Here is a 12,512-nt window from a genome sequence, read left to right on the forward strand (position 1 = left end):
GTCCATGGATTACATGAAATCTTTCCACCTTTATCCACCTTTGTCATGGTGGAGAACACGTCAATGTAAGGGTGGGGTCATCTAAGATAGCACAAGGGTTAAAGGAAAAGCCCGCAGCTGGTAAAGATGCTCTGTTAGCAAAAGAAAAACATGCAAAAGAGTTTAGAGAAAATTGGTTTAAAAGTAAATCGACTCTCAGTTTATTGAGTAAGCAGCGACAGAAATTGTGTGTTGTCTCCACAGTGAAAACCAAAGGACTAGCTGGACCTATCAGAAAGCAGCTAATTGTTTGATAAATACACACTGGAGCAGGAGGAATGTTTCCTTATTAGAAATTCAAAATCCCTCCAGGACGACTATTGAACACAATAAATCATTTAGCCTGGCTGCCCGCCCTCACTAATACTGCAGCATCAGCACTGCACAGACAAGTCCTGTATGCACATCAATTATTAAGTTTGGCTAACATTATTAGCATATTCCTCTCAGAGAAATACTGTGGAGTCGATGGATGAAAACTGAATGCAGAGGAGGATTGATAGATGGATGGACTGTCACAATCCTTTCCTCCCTTGTTCATCCTCTGCCCTGGTCTCTTATCTTGGAATGTAAGTAAGTAGGAGTTGGATGGAATCTGACATGTGTATTATGAGGTGATTATTTATGGAGACGTTTTAATTAAAAGAAAAAACGCTTATTAGGAATCCTCGGTTTGCCCATTAATATCTGGCAGAAGAGGAGCCCGTGTTGTTTGGGAGTTGGCAGGGTGCAATAATGGAGAGGTGGCAGTGGGGGAGGGCAGAGATGAGAACTAGTTAGTACAAAATGTGATGAGAAGTGTGGTTGAGGGATGTGTCTGAGATTTTACAACACGATTTGCAAGCGTGCATGAGGTGCACTGCGGCTTTGTTAATTGTTAAAACCTTGTAGACACAATGCTTGTCTACACAATGCTGAAGCGTGGAGATGAAGTGACAGAGAAGACGTTCCATATATGGAGAATAATTGGAAGATTTTACAAGGATTTTTCTGTTCTAATAGGAGCTATAATTTTACTAGCAAGTGTTCTGCTTATTAGTAATGTTTTGTAGTTATTGTTATCGACATAAAAAGACTGCACGTTTACAAGAAAATGCAAAAACAAAGACTTCCAAATGTTAGGGATAGTTCTCATTCATCCAGGTGAAACTGTCCTAAAGTAGAGACATTGATGAAGCTGCTTGGATGAGTGGCAAAATATTTCATGCAATGACTCAGTTTCAAGACAATGTTTCAAATGATACACAAGCTGACTAGCAATTCAACCAGCAGTTCATGAACAAATGAGCAGATAAATTAGACTGTACAGTACAGACCAAAGGTTTGGACACACCTTCTCATTCAAATGAATGGGAAGGTGTGTGCAAACTTTTGGTCTGTATTGTATACACTTACAGTCATGTAAACACTTGCTTACAGTCACCAAAAGCAAAACAAATGGACAAACTTTACATGAAACTTTTTCCCAAAATTTGTGTCTAACAATATACTTACATTTTAAAATGATAAATTACTTTGATGCTTCAAATGTTTATGCCCTCCACTTTTTTTTTAAGACTGTAAATAGCCTATCTAAAGAATTATTTTTAGATCACCTGAATGATCTAAAAGCAGGTACAGCTTTACTGCAAGAGACCCACTTATCTATAGCAGCTGATCATCTCCTGTGCTGCTCACATTCATTCATTCATTCATCTTCTTGACCGTTTATTCCCTTTCGGGGTCACGGGGTTGCCGGAGCCTATCCCGGCCACTTGGGCGTAGGCAAGGGATACCCTGGACTGGTCGCCAGTCTGTCACAGGGTAGAATATCTTCAACCACACATCCATTCACTCTCACACTCACACCTATGGACAATTTAGAGTTGCCAATCAACCTATGAAGCATGTTTTTCGGAGAGTGGGAGGAAGCCGGAGATCCCGGAGAAAACCCACGCATACACGGGGAGAACATGCAAACTCCACACAGAAAGGTCCCCCATTGATGTTGTGTTTTTTTTTTTCATGTCCCCCAGCCAGGACTTGAACCGGGGGCCTTCTTGCTGTGAGGCAAGAGCGCTAACCACTGCGCCATCGTGCTGCTCACAATTTCCCAATTTTATTCATGTACTCTGGTAGTTACAACTCCAAACACGGAGGAGTTGCTGTTTTAATCAATACAAATATTCAACATAAGGATACAGTTATTGACCCAGAAGGCAGAATTGTAATCATTCATTATCAGTTCAGAATCACAACTTCTGCATAGCTAGTATCTATGGCCCGAATGTTGACGACTTCTTTCACAAATTCTTCACTTCTCTTTCAGTTCACTCTGAATCCACAATAATTATAGGAGGAGGCTTCAATTTGGTTCTGGATCCTGAACTTGATTGAATCAGAGCAGCAGCACACATGGTGGTCTGTGAATATTCTACAGCAGTACATGAATGATTTGTGTCTCTGCGACGCTTGGCACTCATGTCACCCAAACACCAAAGGGTTCACTTTCTTCTCTCCAGTTCACCTCTCACACTCTTGTTTAGACTATTTATTAGTCAAAAAATCTCTTTTAAAAGATATCAAAAGTTCCAGTATTCATCCAATTATTCTCAGTGATCATGCGGCAATGGTGCAGTGGTAGGGTGGTCGACCTCTGATCGGAAGGTCGACCAAATCAGATGTCTTGCAAAAATACAAAAAACAAGCATTTTCCATCTTCCACCCAAAGAAATATAATCTGTTTTTTCACAAAAATTACAATAATCTAAAAAATAATCTAAATAAATAATCCAAAAAAATACAAACTCAACGTCAGGTGAGTTATATGACCTGCGGGGTTGGTCACTAACTTCTGGGTAAACAAAAGAAACCAATGATGAGGCTGTCCAAGCTTTGTGTAAGTGAGGATGAAGAGTCGGCAATCACGTATGCACTCAGGGTACCTGCAGAGGAACAGGGACGGAGAGAAAGGTAAGTTTTAGTAAATGAATGGCGTGATTGTGTATCTGCATGTGCACATCCATTAGTGTGGGTGTGTGTGTGTATGTGCGAGCACAGCCACCTGCTGACGGTGCTAAGTCCCCACACATGGCTTCACCGTCACTTTGTGTGCTTGGTGACATGAGTGCCATCGATACAGAGGATTAGTATCTAAAACTCTTTGTATTGCAAAATATTTTTTTACAAAACTAGAAAAATACGAAAAATATTTGGTAACGCTTTCTTTTACAGTACAGTACTTACAGTGTACTTAAGTGGTATTTACATGGTACTTATAGTGTAACCACTGGGTACTTTCAGGGTACTTACATGGTACTTTTTATGGAATTTACTGGGTACTTACAGTGTGTTTACATGGTACTTTACTGGGTACTTACATGGTACTTTTTGTGTCTACTCTGTACTTACATTGTACTTACTGTGTATTTATATGGTACTATTTGGTTCATACCTATGTGGTACATACTGGGTATTTATAATATTCTTACTGGGTATTTACATGTTGTGCAAAGGTGTCTTTTATGGTACTTACCACATGTAAGAACAAGGTAAGTACAAATAAAGTACCTTGACCTTTAGGTCTGCACTCGCTGCACGTTTCATGGTATTTACCATGAATTTACCAAAGAAACTACCCCTTAAGTACAGTGAAACTGTAACTGTAAAATAAAGTCTGCCCTATTTCCACTCAACTACATGGTACTTTCATTACTAAATACCGGGTATGTTCACTTGAATAAGTACTTGGTACTTACCCCTTAAGTACAGTGAAACTGTAACTGTAAAAGAAAGTCAGCCCTATTTCCACTCAACTACATGGTACTTTCATTACTAAATACAGGGTATGTTCACTTGAATAGTACTTGGTACTTACCCCTTAAGTACAATGAAACTGTACTGTAAAAGAAAGTCAGACCTATTTCCACTCTATTACATGTTACTTTCATTACTAAATACCAGGTATGTTCACTTGAATAGTACTTGGTACTTACCCCTTAAGTACAATGAAACTGTACTGTAAAAGAAAGTCAGACCTATTTCCACTCTATTACATGGTACTTTCAGTAGTAAATGCCACTTATTACCTTCCCGTACAGTGTACATGAACACACTTGGTCTTCTGACCTCACCACATGAGACAATGCTAACCTGTTGGTAAGGGTAAAGTAACTACATTGTAAAAAAAATATACTGGCCTGATTACTTCTTGTAACATGAGGCAAGTTTAAAGAGAAACAAGACAGCTGTGAAAACAACAATCTTTAATATGATACATGTCTGCAGCATACAAAGTGTCATCACAATGAAATAGGTTTTAAGTACAAAACAGTACAAAGGAGAATTCTAAAAAACACATTATTGGCCTGAGGGTCGTGCTTTTTGTCCAGTTTGGTAAAGGTGCAGGACTTCTTCAGGGTTTGTAACTGCAAGAAAATTCACAATATGATCTCAAGTGAACATAAAAAGCATAACGACTTTGATGAAATACAAAATAAATTTTACTTATTTAATCATTTCTGTAATGAGTTTGATAAATCTCTATGAATTTTTTTATCGCTTTGACGGTAATGCTTGAAATTAATCAAGTACTATCCTCATTTAAAAACATGATAATAAATTATTCAAAACTTAACTTTTTTTAAATATTGTTCTAAAAATGAACTTTTTTAAATATATATTATATAATGTCAGGAAAATATGTAAAACAACAAGGCTAAATAATTAGTTTTAATACTAAAAACCCCCCGAGTGTGTGTTTTTGTTAAGTATGCCAGGGGAAGTAAAGTTGCAAATTCCCAGCGCACTTGAATGCAGCACAACTACCCCCAAAGTGAACGTGCAGATTAATCCGGAGAGCCTCGAGGCGCGCGCAACAGTTTGAATTTCTCTTCATCTGGCAGGTAAGCCAGTGTTTTTTTTTTTTTTTTAAATTTTGGATAAATTACATGTAAATATTTAAACTGATCAAACTTTATAAAGAAGCTAACCTCGTGATTTCAAGCCGCTATCTCTGTGTTTGAAACATGACGTAAGAGCATGTCTACCTTACTGCAATAATTTCAGTTATTTCATGTATACATTTTCAAAGTTTGTAATGAAAATCTACAAACATTTTTGTTACTTACCAGGAGAGAGGCACCTGTAAAACAAGCACGTAGCCTAAATGATAAAGTCTGTTGTTCTGTGCTCGTTTGACTGAGCGCACGTCTTTCTGGGAAAATCAAAGAAAGGCGTTTATTTAAAATAATGATGACGTACTTCCGTCTTTTTACCGCTTTAGATCAGCTATGGTGAAGAAGACATCCCAGACGAATCCGTGAAGCCACAGGAGAGTAAGCTAAAGTAAGCTAAATCCACCAAGTGGACATATTATTTACATTAATGAAGAGTTTAAATGCCGTTTCCCCATTTTCTTTTCTTTCGCCGTTTTTATTTTATTTTTATTTATTTATTTATTTTCAAATATGATAGAGACAACAATACCACCCAACAGTGAATGTAAATGTTTGAAAATTAAAACATATTTTTGTGAATAACTGTGTTGAATTTGAAATTGCCTATTTATTTATTTTTTCCTTTTCTTTTACACTGCCATGTTTTTCATGCTAATGCAAATTGTAGGTGCGAATAATATTTATAAAGAATAAATACACACAGCAATTGCCAATTAAAACATTGCTTTTGTCATTCTTTGTCTAAACAAATTTGATTTTTTATGGCAATTTTGATTTTTTTTCTTTGATTTCTTTTTTGTTGTTCTTGTTTATGTAACTAAAATATAAAGTTGTGAATAATTTATTGTCATGTTCATAAATGAGGATAATTGATTAATTTCAAGCATTACAGTCAAAGCTATAAAGAATTCACAGAAATGTATCAAACTCATTACAGAAATGATTAAATAAGTACAATTTATTTTGTATTTCATCAAAGTCGTTATGCTTTTTATGTTCACTTGAGCTCATATTGTGAATTTTCTTGCAGTTACAAACCCTGAAGAAGTCCTGCACCGTTACCAAACTCTGCTGAAGAAATTTTGACGGACAAAAAGCACGACCCTCAGGCCAATAATGTGTTTTTTGGAATGCTCCTTTGTACTGTTTTGTACTTAAAACCTATTTCATGGTGATGAGACTTTGTATGCTGCAGACATGTATCATATTAAAGATTGTTGTTTTCACTGCTGTCTTGTTTCTCTTTAAACTTGCCTCATGTTACAAGAAGTAATCAGGCCAGAATATGTTTTTACAATGTAGTTACTTTACCCTTACCAACAGGTTAGCATTGTCTCATGTGGTGAGGACAGAAGACCAAGTGTGTATGTACACTGTACGGGATGGTAATACGTGTACATACCCAGCATTTACTACTGAAAGTACCATGTAATAGAGTGGAAATAGGTCTGACTTTCTTTTACAGTTACAGTTTCAGTGTACTTAAGGGGTAAGTACCAAGTACTATTCAAGTGAACATACCCAGTATTTAGTAATGAAAGTACCATGTAGTTGAGTGGAAATAGGGCTGACTTTCTTTTACAGTTACAGTTTCACTGTACTTAAGGGGTAGTTTCTTTGGTAAATTCATGGTAAATACCATGAAACGTGCAGCGAGTGCAGACCTAAAGGTCAAGGTACTTTATTTGTACTTACCTTGTTCTTACATGTGGTAAGTACCATAAAAGACACCTTTGCACAACATGTAAATACCCAGTAAGAATATTATAAATACCCAGTATGTATCACATAGGTATGAACCAAATAGTACCATATAAATACACAGTAAGTACCATGTAAGTACAGAGTAGACACAAAAAGTACCATGTAAGTACCCAGTAAAGTCCCATAGAAAGTACCATGTAAACACACTGTAAGTACCCAGTAAATTCCATAAAAAAGAACCATGTAAGTACCCTGAAAGTACCCAGTAGTTACACTATAAGTACCATGTAAATACCACTTAAGTACACTGTAAGTACTTTACTGTAAAAGAAAGCGTTACCAAATATTTTTCCGGTGGGGGCAATGAAGGCTCTGTTGGTCGGGGGGTCTGGGTCGGCGCTTGGGTGGGGTAGTTGGGGGCGCCGCGTGATCTTCTTTGCTTGGGCGTTAGGGGCTAAGGATGGCGCGATTGGTATAAGTATAAGTATGAGTGACAAAATAAAATGCTTTACGTATGTTTGTTTGTATGCATATGTGTATGTGAACTGTAGTTGTGTTGACATGATTGTATGTGAAAATTTTTGAAGCCAACAGGTATGTTTGTAACACTTGAGTATGTGTTAGTGGACAGTTTCCACCCCTTTTTGACTAACTTTTAAACCAGACCGTAATGATGATAATCCTCCAGCATCTTGTCGCCCAATGATTTTACTCTCCCACCGCCACCTCTGTAATCATCCAGATCTCCTTAACTCCCCTTTTCCCACTTTCTTCTGTGACCTTATCCCCTGTCTCCTACATCCCTCCATTCTTTCCTCTTCTTCTTTTCCGTCCGGTCAAATGAAAAAAAAAAAACATACAACTGTAATCAATGTAAAAATAAATAAAATTTAGCCTAAATTAAAAAAGGGGGTTTGTACTAATACACACCTAGTGTGTTAGAAGTTCAAGAAACCCATGTTGTACCAGTAAAATATGTCCAACACAAGAAGCTTTCAGCTCCTATCTGTTTGGTCAGCTGTTGGACAAGTAAAAAAAAAAACAAAAAAAAATATTAATGCAAGTCAATACAGGAATCTGCTGTTTGATCATATCAGCTTGGAAAAAATGTCAGCCAGTACAAGTAACTTGGAAAGAATTCTGTCTCTCTGGTCTCCTATTACTAACTTCGTGACTGAGGGGGTGGGGTGCCTGGGCACTACCGCTCCTCGTCCATCTGCCCTTGTCTTGAGGCTGGGGTCAGGGTCTTCTGGCACCTGGTTCTGGATTTTCTTCATTTTGTCTCTCATAGTTAAGGCAAAACTATGATGAATATTACAGACTTCTCTCATCATTTTAAGTGGGAGAACTTTAACAATTGGTGGCTAACTAAATACTTTTTTGCCCTACTGTGTACAAAAATTGTTACCCATCAGGGGCCAAGAGCCTAGGAAAATAATTAACTTGATCCAGACTGTTGAAAAATCTGTGACTGGCCTTCAAGATCTTGTTGACACAGGAGCATTGAAAGCAAATTACCAGACATGTTGAAAAAGGAGTGGCTAGTGTACATGATAAATCTGATGATGAAATATCTGAAAATTGCTTTGATTTCTTGTTTCAGTTCTTCAAAGGACAGGAGAACATTTATGAGCAAGTGGATCAACATCAAACCAGAGTTGAAGCAAGACAGGACAAAAGTGTCCAAAAGTATGTCCACTTGTGGAGTGTGTGGCCATCCAAGGCATGCCCTAAAACTCTACCTATGCAAGAAGTTGGGGACAGACTGGAAAAAGGCAGTGAATACAGTTGGAGCTTGCACGGAGTGTTTAGAAGTTCATGAGAAAAGCATCACGTGTACCTCTGAATTTCTGTGTAGGAAATATCAGAATGTAAAATTTGTCTAAGCAATCATTACTACCTTTGTCCGAAAACTGGAGTCGTACCACAGGGAAGCAAAGCCACGTCAACAAGTGGCAAAATTACAGAAGTGCAAGAAGATTTTTTGGTTAAACTCTCACCTGAACTCGCACAGCAATGTAAAAAGGCCTTCTGCAACATTGTATCCAGAACAGTGAATACTACAGGGTACAAAATAGGTTTGAAAGAAGATAGAGGCCTGGAAGATGCACCAGTCATCATGATGATCTTGCGGGTGACAACAAAAAATGGACAGAAGATTGGTACACTCATTGACTTAGCATCTTACACCAACAACATCACCCATGCAGCTGCTGAACAATTAAATCTAAAGAGTGAAAATATCACCCCTCTTGTTGTACATGGAATTGGTGGAAAGAAGATCTCAGTAGAAACAAAAAGAAACTAGTTAAAAGCCATGATTTGCACATGACAACATGCTTTCAAATCCCAGCAGTTACTGTGTTTTTGACTTCACACTATTGCACACATAGAGCGACATCTTTCAATTTTTTTTCCAAAGGTCAAACTGGATTAACTCAAAAGACCTAGAAGGATAGACTTACTCATCAGTCAAAAGAAAGGCAGGCTCGCCCCCCGAAGGATTCAATTGATAGGTGACCTGGTACTGTGTGATGACCCTTTAGGAAAGACTGTTGATGGCACCACCCAGAACTGTTTGAAGAACTCACGTTGAAAATCCACATGTCAGTAACTCACTTTGCACGTTCAGTGAGGTCAGCTGCTGAAAGATACAAAGAGCAGAGAGATTTTCTGAGATGGTGGCAATGGAGAAGAAAAGCAGAGAAAAATACCTCATTAACACTACAATTCTCCTCAGCATCATCAATAATCAGGCTCAGTGAATCTGTGCTGAATGGCTCTGAGACAAAGTGTCTGGAGGAAGCTTTTGCACGGATCTCCTCACGAAGAAGAAAATATTACACTTTGATAAATGACAAACCAATGGAGCATGAAAGCATGCATTGCAAACAGCAATTACTTCCAGAGCCCCTGCAGAGGATCTCCACGCAGAGCACATTCAGTTTTCCTGTGCACAGTGTGCAGTGGATTTACCAAAAAACACATCCAAACTTCTAAAACAGATCAGTTCTGCAGAACGCTGGTGTTCAGTTTCCAAAATGCAATGCTCGTGACATAAATCACGTAAAAAGTTCCAGCAAGGTTATCCTAGGAAAACACCAAAATGGGGTTGGTAGGGGCTTTGAGGTCAGACTACACACACACTCACACAGAGATAAACCAGTGGCAGGCCCTGCTACTGGAACTCTCATATTGTCTCAGTCCAACAATGCAGCAGCTGGCACAAACAGGGATCTATTTAACAGCCACCAATTGATGCTGCGCCACCAGGTGTTACTGTGTGCTTTTCCCATCCGCATTTTATGCATCAGCAGAATTTCTTTATTTTCATAGCTTAAATGTTGGGGCAAAAAGGCCCTGCCATAAAAGCTGACATGTATGCCTACCTCTTGAAACAGGGCAGAGTGAAAGGTGTGACATTGTTCTTTCTCACACTGCAAAGACAAATAAAAGCTGAAATTTCACACAGATTCACTGATGAAGTGTGCTGTAACATTTATTTATTGTACACTTTTATTGACGTTTGTGTACACATGCGGATACAGGCGTCACTGCGACTGCAGGAGCATGCGTTTCCCAGAGTGCTGTGCTTTCATGGGACCTTTTAAATGGACACAATCTGTTTCTGTTACAGAAGTCTTTGGGGAAAACAAATGTTAAAGTTCAGATTCTCCTAAACCAGCAGCTCTGCTAGTTGATTTACAATTGATACAATGATGAAAGGGGGAAAAAACTATAAAACAGAGTAACAATTGGAGTAATTTTCCTTTGTGGTGTGATGACAGTTGGTGGAACCCTGCAGAGTAAAATCAGAGCGTGGACAGCATTTCTAGTCCACGTTTTGAAGCACAAGTGGTTCCGGTTCAGTGTTCTGTTTGCTGAGGTGCAGCTTATGGGACACAAAACATTCCTCACTTGGTTATGACTAGTGACATTGTCCCAGAGTAAACACATTGTGAGCACAGATGACAAACACACTCAGACAAAGAGCAGCACCTGGTCAAACTCCCTGTGTGCCCAAGCCCACGTTAAGAGCTTATGGTTTATTAGAATGGATCTCTTCTCCACTGTTTTTCAAAACCATCCCTATTGTTTTCAATGCAGCCTGACTATTTGCTAAAACTGATCCACCTGCAGACCTCTCTGAGCAAATGTAAACATGCAGCTCAGACCTTAAGCATTAATCAGTCAATCAGCCTCTGCACCTTTGCTTTCTTCTACCCGTCTGTGATCCTGTCCATCATCTTTACGATAAGTCTGACAGCTGTCAGGCTGCCTTTCTCCTTCTCCCTGTGTGTCTGAAACCACTCTGGCCTTCCTGCCAGGCACGCAGAGACAGACACAGACATGATGTGATGGCCACACTGTCTGATAGCTCCCTGATCCGTCACGCTGTAACTGCACTTGACTGTGGAGGAGCCAGTAAACTGTCTGCTACAATAGGGGACCCGTCCAGGAGATTGGGTATGACCAGGTAGGTCATCTTGCAGATTAAGACTGTTGGAGAAAGAGCTGGACACATCTAAAGCTTATTCACACCTCAATGACACACACATATGCATGCATGCACACAAAAATCTGCACTCATATAGAAATGCATACAGACAGACATGTATTCACACAAAACAGGCCCTATAGACATAAATAAAATGTTTTTACCCCATTGGCAGATTTTCTTCAAATAAGCATAATAAAATCTGCCAATGGGGTATGAAAAAGGGTCTTACTAAGAGTTCTTCTTTTAAGAAAGATATTTTAGTCGCTACGACATGTTTTTCTCAAACTAAGATTATTTTCCTATTGAGAAACTTCCTTAGGATAATTTTTCTTGCAAGAAAAAGAAAAAGACAATTTTTCTTGAAACACGAATCTTTTTGCTTTATAAGGAGGTTCCGTTTTTGCAGTGCACATGCACATAGACAAGCACACACAAACACATCTACGCAAGCACACACAGATCAAAGCATGCACACACGCACACAAAAATGCACTCACACAAAAATGCACGTGCCTGCACACAAGCATGCACGCACACATGCACACCAAAATACAGACACACATTGAGGAGTTTGTATGGTATATCATTGTGTTATAATTTCTCTGCCAGCCCAGATATTTTTTGTATTGTATTCACCTCTGTTAACCCTGCAACAACAGTGAACACGCACACACACACATGTTTAGAGGAAACACACATTCTTCTGACTTTAAGCCTCCCTAATCCCTGAGAATGATTTGCAACAGTTTGACGTAATCCTTTTGCATTTCAGCCCTTCTCACTCCCAAATGCCTCTTCCACTGTAGCTTGTCAACAACCCGCATGTGACAGCTTTATGTAATTGGAACCATCAAAGGCTTTCCAACAAAGAAGTGATTTGCTAATTTTTTACAATGCAGACACAAAGATCCATGCTGTTATTTAAAAGAATGTTGGTTGACTAATAAAGGCTAAAATCTTGGCTCTAATGGTTAAAGTTATATCATTGTTTTTGCACAAAATGCAAAGTTGCATACTTTTAATGATCGTTTTCTACTTGGATTAAGAGGTCAATATCCGGTCTGTAGGGTCTGAAAAAGGGAACATTCACATGTGCTTCATGGTATGATTTCAGGAAGTGCAGGTTTTGGGTAATGTAGGCAGGCGCCCAGGGTGCAGTCCCACAGGTGGTGCCAGCAAAAGATGGGGAAACCAACTAAAAACTGCAGTGAATATGACTGAGAAGTAAAACAGGTAGAGCGGTGGTGGACGGGGTTACCCTTGGCTCACACTGCATCCAGTTTAGCTCCGGTGCAACAACCGAAGCGGTGTTGCCACAGCAAATGACTCTC

The 12,512-nt window shown here is 38.9% G+C and overlaps 3 long non-coding RNA genes across 3 annotated transcripts in view; 1 reads left to right on the forward strand and 2 right to left on the reverse strand.

The window, feature by feature from the left end:
• Window positions 1-1,539: 1,539 nt before the first annotated feature.
• LOC144984643 (uncharacterized) overlaps window positions 1,540-12,512 on the reverse strand; it is an 83,226-nt gene continuing 72,253 nt past the window's right edge. The window contains exons 2-3 of the long non-coding RNA XR_013648468.1: window positions 9,146-9,324; window positions 1,540-2,963 (exon numbers count right to left, since the gene is read on the reverse strand). This is a non-coding gene — a long non-coding RNA (uncharacterized LOC144984643). The remainder of the gene's footprint in view (window positions 2,964-9,145; window positions 9,325-12,512) is intronic.
• LOC144984642 (uncharacterized) lies at window positions 4,269-5,304 on the reverse strand. The gene is made up of 2 exons (XR_013648467.1): window positions 5,148-5,304; window positions 4,269-4,445 (listed from the first exon to the last, which is right to left on the reverse strand). It is a non-coding gene; the product is annotated as an uncharacterized LOC144984642 (long non-coding RNA).
• Window positions 4,641-6,202, forward strand: LOC144984641 (uncharacterized). Its single transcript, XR_013648466.1, has 3 exons — window positions 4,641-4,922; window positions 5,303-5,364; window positions 6,007-6,202. It is a non-coding gene; the product is annotated as an uncharacterized LOC144984641 (long non-coding RNA).

The sequence above is a fragment of the Oryzias latipes genome, chromosome 16 (assembly GCF_053564925.1).
Source record: "Oryzias latipes strain Hd-rR chromosome 16, Olatipes_Hd-rR_3.1".
Classification (NCBI taxonomy): Eukaryota; Metazoa; Chordata; class Actinopteri; order Beloniformes; family Adrianichthyidae; genus Oryzias; species Oryzias latipes.